Raw genomic sequence first — 16,890 nt, 5'->3', positions numbered from 1 at the left:
CGATACGAAGGCGGATCTCTCCAACGAGGAGATGGTGGTCAGACGCGATGTCGGCACTGCGTTTGTTCCGAACGTCAAGAAGGCTCCTTCTCCATTTTCGGCTGATGCAGATGTGGTCGATTTGATTTTCGGTATGTCCATCACGGGAAACCCACGTGACTTTGTGCACTGGTCGATGGGGGAAGAGCGAACCCCCGATCACCATGTCGTTATTGCCACAAAACTCTGCCAACAGCTCACCGTTTTCGCTCATTTCGCCAAGACCATGGCGCCCCATGACACGCTCATAATCCGTGTTGTCGGAGCCGATCTTCGCATTGAAGTCGCCGATGTAGATCTTGATGTCACCTCTCGGAATTTTATCCACGACTGCATTCAGTTGACTGTAAAAGTTCTCTTTGTCCTGTAACTCGGCAGCATCGGTTGGCGCATAACATTGGATTATGGTTAGGTTACGAACCCGCGTTCTGAATCTGGCAACGATTATCCTCTCATTGATAGGTTCCCACTTGATGAGCGCCGCATTTGCTTGGGCGCTAAGCAGGAAACCAACTCCACGGTGGCGGGGAGCGTTTTCACCTCGAATACCAGAATAGAGTAGTACCTGTCCCGACGGCAGCTTGTGTTCTCCAAAGTTTGGCCAACGGACTTCACTTAGTCCCAGGATTTCGAGCTTCATGCGTCGAGCCTCGCTGGCGAGTTGTGCCAGCTTCCCCTGTTGGGCTAGCGTTAGTACATTCCATGTTCCAATTCTTGTCCGTTGTTTTGCGCTAAAAGTCGTTGCCGTAATATCAGTCCGTGATCTTTCTCTATTGGTTTCTGTAACAGTTGTAAAGTTTCGGGGACAGTAGGTAGTTAGCCTAAGGTCTCCTATCCGCCGTGATGGGGCTGCCATCTTGGGTATAGCTTTCGGGGATAAGCATTTCTTGTTTCAGCCGCTGGATGCCAGGCAGACGCTGTTTGAGCCGCACCTCCATGGTGAACAGACGCTCAGGCCGTGTAGGCCGAACCCGCTAGGGGCCCCCTTCCCTGTCAGCATATGACCAAAGCTCCCACCGGGGTTGGTTACCCGATCTTCGCTAAGGTTGCTCATATCCCAGGAGACACCACGAGGAGGTAGGGATAGGAGTTACTGGGTAAGAGGCTAATGGACCACTAATGGGGTCTATTTTATCCTTCAAGTACTCGCGGTACTGGTGGTACGCATTACCCAGTCGTTTGCCCCGCTGGCCAATGGCCAGCGGTGATGAAAAGAATATGATACTTTTACATCATCCCGATGAGTACTTAAGGGGGTTAGATTTTGATAAGTTCTTTAGTGGGAATGACACTGATGAAGACTGCACATTGTAGTCGAAATACGTATCTGTCATGGATACCAAAATTAATTAAGTGGAATTAAATGGAAGATAAATCCTTTTGCTGTTTTATTTAGCATTCCGCTAACAACCCAATTTCATTACTTCATTATGATGGCTACCAAGCCTTTGGGGATTTTCCTTATTAGAGATTTGTATAGATTTTTCTCCTTTACCTTACTTAAATCTTTGGTTTTTATTAGTTAGGTAGGTTTCGATTCAACACATTGTAGTTTCATTTTTATACCTATGATCTTGACTTTTTTTACCTAGGGGATGAGTACTTAAGGGGGTTAGATTTTGATAAGTTCTTTAGTGGGAATGACACTGATGAAGACTGCACATTGTAGTCGAAATACGTATCTGTCATGGATACCAAAATTAATTAAGTGGAATTAAATGGAAGATAAATCCTTTTGCTGTTTTATTTAGCATTCCGCTAACAACCCAATTTCATTACTTCAATAGAAGGATAAATAAGGCAATTCTATATTGGAGTCGGGACATGTCAGGAAGGAGAATAAGAAGAAATAACTTCTATAGAAATTCAGATTGTCTACCACCTAAAAAATCTGTAAAACCAGAACTTCTCATGGAATTTTATTTTGCCTGGAATAACCTAGAATGCTCATGTAATTTTATCATTGCTCAAAGAATTTTCAAATTCGCTTCCGATTTTTTTTTCAGATATAATACATTTTATCATGCAAACATTCAATTTTCCACGTTATTTTCTTTCACTCATCGAACTTAATAGATCCTGAGTGGATTTATTTTCAGTAACAAAATATATTTAAAAATAATCCAGGCCTATTTTTTTCATGGTCTGGAATAAGAATATTTTTACAAATTTTAAAATTTTAAACATTTTTTAGGCATTCTAGTCATAAAAATAATCAAACATGGAGAAACTTTCATTTCCTAGGTATTTTCGATGATCACAGATTGTGAAAACATCAAGATCAACGACCTTGCATAATTTTCAAGGCTCATGAAATTGAATGATAATTTCTAGGGAACTCATTCCAAGGAAGTTCTGGGAAGAATTGTGAGGAAAAAATCAAGTGCAATCTGTATTCAAGGTAGCCTTGAAGAGGTGTAGGTAGTTCTGAGTAGAATTCCAAGTTAACCCTGAATAGAATACGAAAGAAATTTAAATTCATTCGAAGTTCTGAAGGTAATTACTAAGGAATTCCGAAAAGGACTTCAAGAAAATTCAAATAATCCGGAACATAATTTCATGGGAACTTTCGGAAAACGCTTCGGGAGTATGCTAAATAGACGATTACTATTAAATCTGAAAATAATTCCATGAGAACTTCCTGTAAAGATTTCCAATGGTATCAGGTTAATTCCAACACATATTTTTTTTTTGTGCAGATATAGGACAATAAGAAATAATCAAGATCCAGGTAGTCAGGTAGTTTTATTTTAAAATATTCTGGACATGGAGAAATTTCCAAGATTCTGGAACGTCCAAACAGTCAGAACAATTATCTAATTGTTTAAACTCCTAAAAATATAACTACTGTGTAAGGAGGCTCGTCAAAATTTATTTAAGCCTGCTGACCATTCGTCCAAATGGCTAGACACCCTCAGGGCGACAGTGTCACATCTGGAAATGATCACTACCATAAATTGATTCTTGATCCATTTTTCGAATTCATATGAATAAATAAGATCAGATATTGCAGTAAATGAAGTATTTCGGTGTTATTCTTGAAATTATAGACTGTAAAAAATATATTTTGATTATTCTTTAAGTCGAGTTACAGAGATTTGACTGTATATTGATCACACATAAAAAAATATCATAGTTGAGCGGTACGAGGAACGTCATTTCATTAGAATAACTTCTTGCCACCGGATTTGAAAGGTCGTCAGCCGTAGTGGTATTCTGGTATGTAAGGAGCCCGGTGACTTAGTGGAGACCGTTTTTGTTTACTAATACTTTTGTTCATTTCGCTTCTCAGAATCCTTCAGCATATCTTTTCATTAGTCACATTGAGGTTTTTCGGTAACCACTGTCAGATGCGTTAAACTGTAAAATCATGCAAACATACAAAGGCAGTGTACATTAAATTATTAGGTAATGTTACTGTATTCACATCATATAAATAACTGAATTCATTTTTGTAAGCATCATTCTGAATTGAAGACATACTTCAAGTCTCCGCGTACATCGTACGGGTTAGGCAAAAGAGTGCGTTTGACTTTCAAACTGTCGCATTAATGACCCTTCGATCATTTTCAACTTCTATTCAATTTTCATACTGCCGTACTCTAACGGAACTATCCACCTACCCTCTTCTAAAGATCATTCTCTAGCTAATAAATTATCATGGAGGCGAACCAGCCCAAGGCTGAAAGCCTCCCTAATAAAGATAAATAAATAATAATAAATAATAAATTATCACACTAAAGCTTCATGTTAGCATTTCCAACCAACTCCAATAATTTACATTTGATTTACTTCAGCTGATTTGTGCTGCTGCTCGATTACTGCCTGAATTGTTTTTTCTTGATACCCATTAACCCTAGCGATTTTAAAAAATTTGAGCTATTTCCTTCGATTTGCCTGTACACAGAAAAAAATTCGAAATTTTAACTATCGCATAGAACCTCCCCTCATTTAATTTTGTGCTATACTTGGCATGAACAGCGAAATCGTTTAAAAGCTTAAATACAATATTGCTAATTTATGCGATATTGTGCTAAATTTTACACGAAATAATGCGTAAATTTATTCCAAATCTAGCATTAATTTTATGTGCGCTATATCTCGCAGAAATTTACATGAATTTTTCGAACGGTGTAGTAGTGAAAATGCGGCCATTTTGTGTTGATGGGAATGGTTTGAAGAGCTTGGTATTATTGTCTTTGGTTGGTTTCCTATAGATTTAGAAATTGAACGAAGACGTTTCCCTGATGATGAGAAGATCTAAGAAGAGGAGTTTACCGTCTTTCTCTTCTTCGTGAGTAAATTTGATGTCCTTGTGAAAATTTTGAAAAATTTTCCCTTTTGACAATGCTTAAAATGTCAGCCTAACACTTGGCCAACAAATTCCTATCCTCGAGAATATTTTCTAGCTTAGCCATAAACAATTCACATAAAAATGGGGAAAGCGGATTGCACTTTAGTTTGTTTATAAAACATTTATCTGGAAATTAAATAATTTTCCTCCTTAAGAAAGACTTAATAAATGACCAAACTTTGTTTTTCCAAGTAGATTCCTCAAGTTGCTTCAGAAGCCAGTCCTTTAAAAGGCAGATGGCTTCCTTTACTGGTACACTCGGAAAAAGTGCTGTGACATCAAATGAAGCCATGACTTTATCTTCCAGAATCTCTCCTGATGCCTGAGGTTCATTTGAGAATTCCTGTATGATGTTAACTGAGCGAGTGACAAAGGTTGGGCATATTTTGAAATTCCTTTACTAGTCATTTGGCAAACTTATGAGTGGGGGATCCTTCAGCCGAGATAATCTCCCTCATTTTGTTTGTGAATCTTTGGTCCTAGGTCCTAAACCTTCCTGATCCTAGGTAGAATGAAGTTTGAAACATTCAATTGACTCGTATTATGGCCAATAAGCGCAAGGCACTCTTTCAACGTTTTATCCACATGTTTAACAATAGATGGGAGGGGGTCCGCTTTTGTATAGAATACTAAGGGAATGTCCCTTTCCGTTTTCTTACTTACTTGATACTTGATGGGCTACGAATCGCCAGGTTGATTCAACGCCGAACGAAGTACTCTTCTCCATTGGACTCGGTCCTGAGCCAATCGCTTCCAGTCGCCATGAACGTTTAGCGACCTGATGTCCTCCTCAACTGCAAATAGCCAACGTGTCCGAGGTCTACCCCTGAGTCGATTGCCTCTACCGGGTTCTCTGCTGAATATAATATTTGCTTGTCGTTCTTCCGGCATCCGCACTACATGCCCAGCCCACCGTAGTCTGCCGTGTTTTATAAGCTTCACTATATCCGTACCGTTATACACTTGGTACAACTCGTGATTCATGCGACGCCGCCAGATGCCATTCTCCTGTTTACCGCCGAGTATTGTTCGCAGCACCTTACGCTCGAAGACACCAAATGCTCTCCGGTCAGACTCTTTTAACGTCCACGATTCGTGGCCGTAGAGGGCTACCGGAAGTATCAGCGTCTTATACAGAGCGAATTTCGTTTTCGTTTGCAGGCTACGGGACTTCAGCTGGCTACGTAATCCGCAAAAGGCCCTGTTTGCAGCTGCAATACGTCTCTTCACCTCGCGGGTAACATCATTACCGCATGTCACTAGTGTTCCAAGATACACAAATTCTTCCACTACCTCAAATTGTTCACCATCTAACAACACTACACTACCAACACCACTATTGCTCCCACGCTGTCTACCGGCTACCATGTACTTCGTTTTGGTAGAACTTATCGTGAGCCCAATCCTCGCCGTCTCCCTCTTAAAAGGCACAAACGCCTCTTCCACTGCTCTACGGTCAATTCCGATGATATCGATGTCGTCCGCAAAGGCAAGGAGCATGTACGATCGTGTGATGATGGTACCGTTCCTCTGCACACCAGCTCTCCTAATCGCTCCATCAAGAGCAATGTTGAACAGTAAGTTTGAAAGTGCATCACCCTGCTTCAATCCATCTAAGGTCACGAACGAGGTCGAAATCTTATCTGCAACCCTTACACTTGATTTCGATCCATCTAGCGTTGCGCGAATCAGTCTAATTAGTTTCGCCGGAAAACCATGTTCTAGCATAATCTGCCAAAGCTCATTTCTCTTCACTGAATCGTATGCTGCTTTGAAATCAATAAACAGATGGTGAGTCTGCAAGTTGTACTCCCGGAATTTATCAAGGATTTGACGCAGGGTAAACATTTGATCCGTCGTTGATCGGCCCTCACGAAAACCAGCCTGGTATTCACCGACGAAGAACTCCTCAAGCGGTCTCAATCTGTTAAACAGAACGCGTGACAGTATTTTGTACGCCGAATTCAGAAGAGTTATTCCTCGATAATTGGCGCACTCGAGTCTGTGCCCTTTTTTGAATAATGGGCAAATGAGGCCATCCAACCAGCTAGCAGGCAGTTCTTCGTCCTCCCATATCTTCGTTAGAATACGGTGGATTGCTTGATGCAGCTGCTCACTTCCGTGTTTGAAAAGTTCGGCCGGGAGCTCGTTCTTCCCAGCAGCCTTATTGTTTTTCAGCTCACGTATTGCCTTTTTAACCTCGTCTAGCGTTGGAGGCTCCACAGCTTGATCGTCGTCTGCGATGTTTACTCTGTTCCTCGATACTCCCTCACTCTCTCCATTCAACAATGTCTCAAAATGTTCTTTCCACCTGGCAGCCACCATTGTTTTATCTGTCAGCAAATTCCCCTCAAGGTCATTGCACATGGCGGGAGATGGCGCTGTTTTACTCCGCACACCATTGACAGTCGCGTAGAACCTTCGCATATCGTTCTGTTCCATACTTTCTTGCGCCTCAGCAATCACGCGTTCTTCGTATTGCCTTTTCTTTCTGGGGTGGGTTCGTTTCTCAGCTGCCCTTGCTACCTTGTACCGCTCTCTGTTCAGCCGGGTACCAGACACTAACATCCGGCTTCTGGCAACGTTCTTCTCATCCGTCAACCTCTGGCACTCCTCATCAAACCAGCCATTACGTGGTCGTCTTTGAGCTGTACCTATCACTTCTTGTACTGTTGTGTTCACCGCTCCGTGGATTGTGTTCCACAGATTGTTGAGGTCCTCGTTCACGTTGATTTCGCTAATCCGCTCATCAAGCTTCTGGCGGTACTCTGCAGCAACACCTTCTACTGACAAGCGATGGATATTGAAACGCATCGATCTCCGGTTCGTTGAATTCGTAACGGTCGATAGACGCGCCCGAATTTTGCAGACAACAAGATAATGATCTGAGTCAATGTTAGGCCCCCTAAAAGTCCTTACATCAATGACATCTGAGAAGTGCCGGCCATCCACCAACATGTGATCGATCTGGGTGCAAGTTTCGCCATTTGGGTGTCTCCAGGTGTGCTTTCGGATATTCTTGCGTGCAAAGTAGGTGCTACTGATGGCCATACCTCTAGCAGCGGCGAAGTTTATCAGTTTCAGGCCGTTATCATTGGTTACTGTATGTAGGCTCTCTGTACCAATGATTGGACGAAAGAAATCTTCCCTCCCGACCTGCGCATTTGCATCTCCGATTACAATCTTCACGTCGTGTTTTGGGCACTCATCATAAGTTTTATCGAGACTGTCATAAAACGCGTCCTTCACGTCATCGGATTTATCGTTGGTTGGCGCATAGATGTTGATCAGGCTGTAGTTGAAGAATTTGCCCTGAATCCTTAATACACAGATGCGGTCGCTTACCGGTCTCCACCGCATAACACGCTTCATCTGCTTCCCGATTACTATGAACCCTACTCCATGTTCTGCCCTATCGCCACCGCTGTGATAGATATGATACTTGAAGGAAGTGTTGGCGATGGGATCCACCGCCCGGAATTCACGTTCTCCGGATCTAGGCCACCGTACTTCCTGAATAGCAGCTACGCTCACATTCACTTTTTGCAGTTCACGAGCCAAAAGGCCCGCTCGTCCAGGTTCATTTAAGGTTCTGACATTCCAAGTACCGAGTTTCCATTCATTGTCCTTATTTCGTTGCCGGGTCGGTTGCCGAAAATTCCGTTCGTTGTTTTCGCTTTCTTCGTTTTTCTGAGTAATGTTGGGGGTTTCAGTATGCTACCTTACCGGGGTCGCGATACCTACATCATGTTGGTGGGGCTGCCACCTTAGGTGTAGCTGACGTGATACAGCATTTCTTATTCAGCCGCTCGCTCCGAGACAGACGCTGTTTGAGCCGCACCTCCATGGTGAACAGACGCTCGAGGGTCACACCCCCTCACTTTGCTATCACCACGATCCGGATCCATGTTTTTATCGTGGTGACATTGCCCAGGCTACGCTACCAGCATCTTTTGCTGGCGGTCTTTGTCATCGGCTGACCCGTGGAAGCGTGAGGTAGGAACTTGTGAGGACCAGAGCTGTTGGGACAACACTCCTTCCAGTTTGTCGACTCACCATTTGTAGCCGTTTTCTTACTATTGCCCTCATTTCAACCCTCTAACTGAAAGCCTTTTTCAATATCAACGGAAAAAGTGATTCTGATGATTGATTTCCCCTGCATCATTCGCTTCTATCCAATTCTTATCTAATGCACGCACAAACATGATTCAAGTCAAACTTTTACATCTGCGCAGCAAACGTCACCTCATCCTTTCGGAATTTCCACTGTGTTTGTCATCGCAATTCACACAGGAAGTAACCCATCCGGAGCGCACATATGTCTTCTGATTGCCATGTCCGAAACACATTGATTTGTTTTTGCAATCACAAACCTTCGAGGCTTTTTTTAGTGCTGCCGGGCATCGCCATTGCCCGCAACCTCTACCCGTCGCTTGTCGATCGTCCGTCGATACAAACATACGCCCATTATGGCCAGCGGACAGCACTTACCTGTCTTACGCAGTCTACAAATCATCAATCGCTTGCATGCAGCTGTCACTCGCCGGTTATGTAAATTAGGTGACCTTAAAAACTAACCGATCACCTACCAAGCATACTAACTCCGGTAGAAGGTGGACGCTTAGACTAAGACTGCGTTGACGGTGACGATTTGATCAAAACAAAAATTGCAATCTCATGTTGTCGCCACCGACCGCCTCAGCACTGATTGCACTGTTAACCCGGTTGAGGCCGTTCGGATCTAGCCGTCGATCAGTGGAAAGCAGCAGGCAAGGTGCGTAGCATTGTAGCAGCATATCAGTGGATAATTTTTACGAGCTCAATGACTGGGGTCGATTAACCGATTGGCTTACTCACTTACTGATCGCGCCATTAGTAATCACCGAGTGCGGCGACGGAAGTGAGCTATGCAGAATGAAATCGGACCCATCGGATAGGGGTGTTTGTGAGGCGAGTTTCTCGTTGCTCTCCCAAGCGGATCAAAGTGATCACGACGCGGAGAAGATGGGAGTTTCGCCGGCCTTATAAACACATCATAACGCAACGGCGGGAGCTCGCATTATGGAAGCATTTAGAGAGGAGGAGGGGCGAAACGAAGCCGATGATCTTGATATGGACCGGTGATCAGTTCATAAATAAACATCGTACATGGAATCGACGATGAAGACGAAAGCAGGAAACGGGTACACAAGCCTTGAAAAGAGTGTGCTGTGCTCTTGAACGAACAACGAGTCAACGAGACTTGCAACACTTTCTCCTCTCAGGTCGTAAATATTATCAACACGGTTGTCCCGGTGTGTAGGGTTGCTCGAGAAGTGAAGATGTGAACGGGAGAGCTATGCCGGATGCGGATTGTCTCTTGGAGTATCTTTATCGGAGGTGCTCAATGATTACTTAAAGTGTTGATGTTGTTAGTTTAGTTTTCCTGCAGGCTTAAGATGTTGGATGCAAAAGTTTCAATAGCCAAATGTGAATGACCTAGCCAGAGCGAAAGTGTTTTACCCCCTCTAAATGCCACCGCAGAAGTCTTTTCCAGTCTCACACTAATAAGAATGCGATATTCTTCTTATGTCACACGTCATCCATTTAAATTTACCTAATGGACCTGCCTATCAGACTGCCAGCTAACGAATTCAGTTCGGAACTAATACTATTACGTTGAAGGTCACGGATCGAAATTCCATCCTAAGCAGGTCACTTGTTTCACAAACATCTCCCAAAGCGTCAAGCAGATGATGCAAAGCTTCCATGTCTAAAGAAGCACTTTACTCCAGACATTATCACCGCATTTCTCCACAAACAAATTTTACCACATGCTTCCATCTGTAAACGACTGAGCTGCAGAAACTAGACCATGTACTGATTTCCATTTCTTCCTCTTTCCCATACGGTCCAACTGACTACATACTATGCTAGCTGACTTGGCACGATGTAGGCAGGCAGCATTTCACCTATATTTCACACCTTTAAAACACACCTTCATGAAATCCAAGCGGCGCTACCGCATTTTCACATCCCATAAACTTCTCCGAGCTCTTCTAAAAAAAAAGCTCTTATGAAAATAGCATCCGCACCACGAAAACAAATCATCCTCCCGCCAATCGCGAGCAATGCGAGCATGGAACAAAAACTGCCTGCATCATAATTTCATCGCTTTTGAGCTTGAACTAATTATTTAACTAATTAAATGCTTCAATTTTGGATGGTAAATTTCCGTAAATTGATATTGACGCTGTTTATTGATATTTCAGCACTTATACAGTAGAAATTGAGAGGTTTTTAAAAGGCTTGTACTAGATCCAGACAACTTGGAACAGTTTTCCCGAAGAGATTTACTAAACTTCCCTAAATCGAGCTGCCGAGAATTTCTTGTTTTATGATTAAGTGTAGGAGTAGAATTCACAAAGGAAAATCTTAAATGAAGTTGTTGTTAAACTTTTTTTTAACATTAGCATTGTAAACAGTGTTCATGGCTCTGAAAAAAAAACGGAGATAACAAAGAATCACACTTCATCATAACTTTGATACTAGCGTGTTACTATAAGTTCCAAGGGGTTAATTCAACAATACCATAATAAGGTAGGGGGTCTCAGAAATATCTTACGCAAGCTTGAGCAGGTCAAATGCTTCTTCTTCTCCATCTTTGCATTTCAAGCTTATTGTTTATCGCATATCACTTTTTGCGTGCTCTCAATTTAGTACAATTGTTGCATTAGTATTATTGCAAATAATTTCAACTCTCCATCGCTCGATATTGAGGGGACCATCTAGCTATTGAATTATGGACTTGTAGAATAAACAAAATATATTATTTTATCGATTATAATTTCAAGAATAAAGAAGGGGGGGGGAGTGTTGAAAATCGAAACTTACGAACAAACAGGTTCATTTCTTAGAGTAGAGGCAGACGATAGCCATGTCACCAGACCACCTAGCAGGAGAATCACCAGAACGCATTAGCAGCATTAGCAGAAACATATAAACACCCGCATTGTTCCCACACTCAATAGTAACCAAGAACTAACTTCGTAACATAAGTTGAATTTGTAAATTAGTCTCAATCGATCAGTAAATAAAAGAGGAGCATAGCTCCTAAATATATTTTTTTGAGTTTCTCTCCGGAGAAGTTCTTAACTCTTAGAATGCTTGATGGTTCCCTGAAGTTCTCTAAATTTCCCCAAAGTTTTCGGAACTTCCGTTATGATACCGAGTATTATTGTCTTATCCTTTGCGTACGAAATGATTAAATTTTGAATCAATATTGACATACTCTGAAGAACCAACTTTTGGCCAGCTACATTGCAAAAATTACTCATTGTTAATCGGATGGATAAGGAAGGACAATTTTCACTGTAGGTCGTTTAAACCATCCTCATCAGCTGTTTAGTAGTATTCAACTAACTGGGTGATCTCATCCATCAACCTTGAACCTGCCTTCACAGGCTACTTCCTCAATAAGACCATTACGACCAACTGTGTCCTATCATTGCTCCATTTGTATCCCTCTGCCTTTTAAAGAGATAAGAACCAACACAGAAAAAAAAAACACTCCGCAAGCACCATAAAACAGTGTCAGCCCCCTAAATTACTTTATAACGATGTGATCGTGACGGTTTTTTCTTCTTCTAGAAATGGATGCCATAAACGTTTACCATACAATTCAGGGTTGGTGGTGGTAACAATGTTCTTTCCGAGAGCACCACACTTGATTACAGAGTCGCGTTGTTATTAACTTAAACCCATTAGCTTCAGGATCTTTTTAAGAAGTTCTGAAAACTTCATAAATATATCCAGAGAACTTCAGGGAATTCAAGATACCTTCAGAGAAGAGTAAACTTGAGAAACATTTTTCAAACTTTAAACGAGTTCCAAATATCTCAGAGATGCTATGTATTGAGATCTTCAGGGTTTTTCAGAGATCCTAAGGGCAGGTCCAATAATTTTAGGGATGTTCCAGAAAGATAAAAAAAAGGTCCAGACTTTCTGGTAAGTTCCAATAAATTCAAAACAGCTCCATTAGTTTCTGTAAAATTTCAAAAGAAGTTGAGGGAATTTTAGGAAAGTCCAGAGAACTCCAGAGTGCTTAAAGAACTATCAGAAATATTACGGAAACTTCACAATAGTTCAGCAAACTTCAGGGATGTGTATAGGTTTTCAGGATTGTTACATTTATTTCAGGATAGTACCAAGAACATCAGGAGGTTCCCGAGCAAAGTCCAGCATCAAAATGATAGCAAATCGGAATCAAATTTGATAGAAACATCAAACCGAAATCATCAATTGATTTCAGTTTACGTGATTGACACATTTGATAACAAATGTTCGTTTTGCTATACATTTGCTCTTCAAAAATATGTTGCTGCAGTTCTGTTTTCATTGCCTTAGCAGAACATCAAAATGAATACTAATTTTGCTATCAACAGGAAAAATGAACATCAAATTGAGTTTTTACTATGCTCTCACTGATAGCAGAATTAGTTTTCAATGCGATGTCACAGGAAGATAGAGCTCCCATTTCCCGGTGGTTTCCACTATCCCGGGATTCGGGAAATATTTATATGATATCCCGGGATCCCGGGAAGTCAATAATGATAGTAAATTGTTTTAATATTCGTATGATCGTAATTTCTTTAAACGATGTTCTGAAATCTGTGTTTCATCTCCTTAGAAGAATGATTAAAAAAAGGAGACTTCTTCAATACTAGGGACACCAGATTTAACAACATGTCTTCATTTTGAAGACATTTAAAATTCTGTGAAGGTATTTTTTTCATGCAGATATTTTGAAGACATTTCATGATATGTGAAGTTGTTTCAAGACATGCGGAAGCTGAAGCAGACTTCCAATGGATTTTTTTTTAAATTTTAAGCTAGCATATGAATATTTTTGTTAAATAAATAAAGTTTTTGATTTCATATTTTAAGCTTCTTCCTGAATATGTTGAATATGAATAATGTAGCCAAAATCGGATATTTCAGAATACCGTATGCGTGATAATGTTTGTACCATCGTACAAATAAGATTCCCGTTTCACTTGTGCATACAATGCCTTGGTTTTTTTTGCACGCACGTAACCTATAGTTCATACCGTAGTAGGCTGTGTATAATAGAAAATGATTTACTTAGTTTGACAGTTGCACCATGACGAAGTGGCAGCCATTTCAATCGCCGGTGGAGAGTCCCGGTGGACCGTCAAAAGGGTTTTAGACCGAGAAAAGAAAGGACAACTATCCGCGAAGGTGGCCACAGGTCGTCCAAGGTCAGCTCGAGTTCCGAAGGTTATCGCTGGGAAGGATATGTGGCCGCCATCCAGTCCCGATCTTAATCCGCTGGATTACTCAATATGGCGCGTCATGAAGGCCAAGGCCTGTTCTAAACGCCACCCGAGTACAGCAAGCCTCAGACAAACATTGACCCGTACCTGGAGAGAAATGGATCCCGACTACATTATCAGAACCTGCCGTGCATTCCGAAAGCGTGTGGAGGCCGTAATTACAGCAAATGGAAACTCGATCGATGATTAACATAGTTTAAGACTCTGACAAACATCTCCCTTGAAATAAATAAAAAAAAATCGAAAACGAAATTTTTGAGAATTTTTTTAATTTTGACATTGCTCAATGGTGCAAACATTATCACGCATACGGTAAAACTTGATCCAATTGAATATTCATAGGACTTCACGGAAATATTTGATTAGCTGGAGATCTTTAGAATACTTCCTGATCAACGTTCAGTTTTGGGAGAATACCTTCACAATAGTATTTGATCAACCTGAAGCCTTGAAAAATATCCAGAGGACTTAATTGAAATCTTCTATCAGCTGGAGATCTTTTAAGTACTTCGTAACCGATCTGCCATCTTGGGAGAGCCAATTGAATGTTTGACCAGTTTAAGATCATCAGATTTCATGATCAACTTGAATGTATTCATATCTGACCAACTAATAATCTTGAGAGACAGACGTTATTTGAGTTTTACGAACAATTGAATATCTTAAGAATAATAATTGCTTGACCTGAAGTCTTGAAAAATATCCACAGGTCTTTAAATCTCCGACCAGCTGTACAACCTTTAAATACTCTCTAATCACATTTCCGTCTGGGAAGGATGTCTAAAAGACGTCTTTTGAATTTTTGAACACTTGCATATCTTCAGAACATTACTTGATTAAGTTGGAAAGTCTTGAATAATATCCAGAGATATCACTACAAATCCGTGAATATCAGTTATACGAAGATTTGTGTACTTTCAAGAAGGTTCTTGAACTTAAACTCAGTTCCATGAACTCAAAGCCTGTATAAAGTTCCCTGAATATGTAGAATATTCTACGAAATCCTGGTACTTCAAAAAATTTTCCATAGCTTACATCTTTTAATTTTTTGATAGGTACAACTGAATTTCTGCCCAGCTTGTTGTACTTGTACGAATTTTAAATAATTCATGCGATGTTCCGTAATCATCGTCCACGAAGCTGTTTAACATTCTACGAAGCACCCTGAAGATCTATGATGGTCCCTGAAGTTTTACGAGGTTCCACGAATTTCTAAGAAGTTATCAGCCAGGGCGAGCTATGGAAGCCAAGATAGAAGTCGGTGACTCTAAAAACTGCAAATACTTAGACTTTTCATCAGTTGAGACTAAAGTACTACGTACTTCCAACCATCTTAACAATGCATTTCAATGGTTTTCGATCAACTATGAATGATGGTCATCTCACGACGCTCAACCTGATTGAATCAAAATGTTCCCCCTTTTTTTTTACTGCTAAATCGTATTTTTCACGAGTGCTTGTACAACGATCATATACAAAAAGTGATGACTGTGTGCAATTCTTTCAAAAAATCAGAATGAATGGCAAACGAAGGGAAGAGATATATTTCATAAGATTTGAAAGTTCTGGATTCAAATTCTACTACGGATATTCCAAGAAAGATTTAAAGTGGTAAAAGAGTCTCGAATTAAACAATCCCGGGGTACACGCGATCCCTGGATTTTTACATTGATTTCCTGGGATTCGGAAATCCCGGGAAATGTATTAATCCCGGGATTTTCATCCTGGGACATAGCGGGATGGAAGCTCTACAGGAAGATTTATTTGCTCTAAATTTTGATATTTTAACCGTTAAAACGACCAAAACCACAGCAACCTGAGTAATCATTATCAGAGACATCACAACATCAAATTTAGTTTTGAATTTGATCTCAGACTTTGCTTGGGTTACCTCTCACCCCTGGAGGCCTGAGTTCAATCCCAGTCGGCACCTCCGGGATGTTCTGAGGCATAACATCTCTGAGCACGGTGAAGTTAAGCCGTTGGTCCCCGGTTCATGAGTTGATGGATCGGTAGGTAGGGTCCAGGTGTGAGAGCTGCCTCCCTGGCGTCGGTAGCATTGGTGCTAAACACGGAAAACAAGATTGACGTAAAACAAAGCAAGGAAAAAAAAGAACATCAGGGACATCAAATGTCTAGTCAACAAATGCACGGTATTACACAGCCGAAGGCAGTGGATTCGATCCCCGGTCTGGTCTAGGAAATCTTTCGGGTTGGAAATGTTCTCGACTTCCATGGACATAGAGCATCATTGTGCTTGCCACGCTATATACAAATGCATGCATTGGATGACATAGAAAAGTTCTTTATTAATAACTGTGGAAGTGCATTGTTACGTTTTGCTTTTGTTCAGATTAAAACATGCTTATAGTTAAGAAATACTAGTAATAAGCGAAAAAGTTTCCGTGTCAACGGCGAAATCAAATGCCACATGGCTGCACTGCTTGAAGACGTCCATCACAGAAAGAATTGTCTTGCACAGTGTTGCCAGATATACCGATTTATCGGTATTTATACCGAGTTCCGAACTAGATACCGATATACAGATAGGGTTCTTCAGAATACCGAATTTTGAGGTTTTATACCGATTTATACCGATTTTTATAAATAATGCCCAAGCTCGAATTTGGAGAAAATTATTATGAAAGAATTGTATCTTTTTGAATAACTCAAATTTTTTAGGCCTTTAAAATTCTAAAACAAAAAAATCATCTTCAAAAATGTCTTATGGATACTCTTTCGATTAATGTTTCAATTTCCTCACCGTTTTTGGCTACCCTTGAATCGATAAACAGTCTATGGCTCTTCCGATTACACTCTCGAAAGCTTATTTCGACTTCCCTTGGAAGCTTCTTCAGCCTTCGCTCGAATGATTCTTCCATCTTCTCCCGCCAGTTTTTTTCAACTTTCCCGGAACTTCAGGGATGCTTCCAGATTTTGATTGCAGATCCAAACTAGCTACAGGAACTTTTAAGAAGTTCTGAAACTTCGGAAAAGTTCAGATGTTTGAGTAAGTTTCGATCAAGCGAACTCCAGTGAACTTAAGGATACATCATAAATATTTTGGATACTTTACAAGTCCAAAGAACTTCTGGAATATTTAAGGTTTTCAGAACAGTTCCATTAGTTTCAGGAGAATTGAGAGAACTTTAGGAAGCTCTG

At 40.9% G+C, this 16,890-nt stretch overlaps 1 protein-coding gene across 2 annotated transcripts in view; it reads right to left on the bottom strand.

Moving 5' to 3' along the window:
• Ptr (Patched-related) overlaps positions 1–16,890 on the bottom strand; it is a 355,957-nt gene that overhangs the window by 238,177 nt on the left and 100,890 nt on the right. The window lies entirely within an intron of this gene.

This window comes from Ochlerotatus camptorhynchus, unplaced genomic scaffold (assembly GCF_037179485.1).
Source record: "Ochlerotatus camptorhynchus isolate MF236.1 unplaced genomic scaffold, CSIRO-AGI_Acam_v1.1 ptg000434l, whole genome shotgun sequence".
NCBI lineage: Eukaryota > Metazoa > Arthropoda > Insecta > Diptera > Culicidae > Ochlerotatus > Ochlerotatus camptorhynchus.
This window is presented reverse-complemented; position numbering and strand designations above follow the sequence as displayed.